The following is a 1,792-nucleotide window of genomic DNA, read 5'->3' as shown; positions in this document are numbered from 1 at the left end:
TCAATTAGTGCATGTCTTGAGACATTTCACAATGTTCAGACAAAAGACAGACTGAAGGATGGAAAACAAGATAACTAACTGATGGAGACAATGACAGTAGTTTTGTAGTCACAATTTTTCAAAACTCTAATAAAGCTCATGAATTGATAATTTATTTAAGTGCATTTTATAATATTATCTGAAAATATGTTGCAAATTTCTTTCATTATATCATTTGATTAGTACCTCAATTTTAAGTCTATTAATATAGAACTTTTCATAAAGCTAAGAACTAGCATTCGGCTGAAATATTTATGATTGCAAAAGGGTTCCATATCCCTTGTTTTCTACTGATAATTGTGTTGTTATGTACTTCTGAGGACTTTGTTACTCAGTGCTAGTTAGTGATAATCATGTGCACTGGAATCTGGATATCTGGGTTCAGTTTTGTCTTTTCTGCTGCATAACTATGCATCTTGAATAAATGATTTTAAACGCTGAAAAAAAGAAAAACAAAAAGGTCTGTTTCTGTCCAATTTTATTGAGGTAAATTTTACATATTACAAACTTTGCCACTCACTCTTTGCTAAATTCTTTGCTTGGCCCACCATCTGCAGACATTCATCATTCTTTGCAAAGTAACATTTTAAACATAAAAAAGATACATACCTCCATCAGGAATTTATCCTGATATATTCCTTTCTAATAATGGATTACACTAATGAAACTAGTGTAATCAGGTATACAGACTGGTAGAATTCATTGGAATTTATACTCAAGTTTTTTGCTTCTGCAACACAGCTCCTGGTTTGAACAACCTGTTCAGGCACTTTGGAGGACCCTGTTCCTCAGACTGTAGATGAAGGAGTTCAGGAGAGGAGTGACCACTGTGTACATTGCTGAGGTTACAGCGATGACACTGGGAGAATGTGACACAGCTGATGCAAAATAGACCCCCAATGCTGTCCCAAACAATAAGCAGACCACAGACAGGTGAGAGCCACAAGTGGAGAAGTCTTTGTACTTCCCACTTGAAGATGATATCCTCAGCACAGAAGAAATAATCTTGTAGTAAGAGAAAAGGATCCAAAAGATAGGAAAGAAAATGAAAATGGTAACAAAAATGTACTTAAATAAATCATCAGTGAGTGTGTGCTTACAGGAAAGATCCAGGACTTGAGAAGGGTCACAGAAAAATTTAGGATTTACGCTTCCTTGAAATTGGTCATCTGTAAAGCCATCCACACGTGCATCTGCCGTCCAAGAAGCTGTTGACAAATGACAGCAGAACCAAGGAGAAACGTAGACGAGGGTTCATGGTGAGAGGGTAATTCAGGGGATGACAGATGGCCGCAAAGCGGTCATAGGCCATCACGCTAAGAAGCAAAAGATCCATACAACCAAAAATGAGAGAAATAGACTTCTGGGTGAGGCAGCCAGCATAGGAGATGTTTCTGCCGTGAGTCTGGATGTCCACCAGCATCTTGGGGACGGTGGTGGAGATGAAGCCAATGTTAGCTAAGGACAGGTTGGAGAGGAAGAAGTACATGGGGGTGTGGAGGTGGGGATCAGAGGTGAAGCCAGGATGATGAGCAGATTTCCAAGCACAGTGATCAGGTACATGGAGAGAAAGAGTCCAAAGAGCATGAGTTTGTAGCTCAAGGTCATCTGGGAGTCCCAGGAGATAAAAATTCTGAGATATGTGTTAGATTGCACAGCTCTGCATTAATTGGAGACCTTCAATATAAAGAGAGAGCAAAATATAATGAAGAAGTCAGAATTCCACAATTATTTGAACTCAATTGTGCATAGT

At 38.7% G+C, this 1,792-nt stretch overlaps 1 pseudogene; it reads right to left on the bottom strand.

Annotated features, from left to right (window-relative positions):
* Positions 1 to 801: 801 nt before the first annotated feature.
* LOC150039592 (olfactory receptor 7E24-like) lies at positions 802 to 1,528 on the bottom strand (annotated as a pseudogene).
* Positions 1,529 to 1,792: the final 264 nt, after the last annotated feature.

This window comes from Megascapheus bottae, unplaced genomic scaffold, assembly GCF_031878675.1.
Source record: "Megascapheus bottae isolate mThoBot1 unplaced genomic scaffold, mThoBot2.hap1 HAP1_SCAFFOLD_41, whole genome shotgun sequence".
NCBI classification, from domain to species: Eukaryota; Metazoa; Chordata; class Mammalia; order Rodentia; family Geomyidae; genus Megascapheus; species Megascapheus bottae.
The sequence above is the reverse complement of the archived record's forward strand: the minus strand, read 5'-3'. Positions and strand labels throughout refer to the sequence as shown.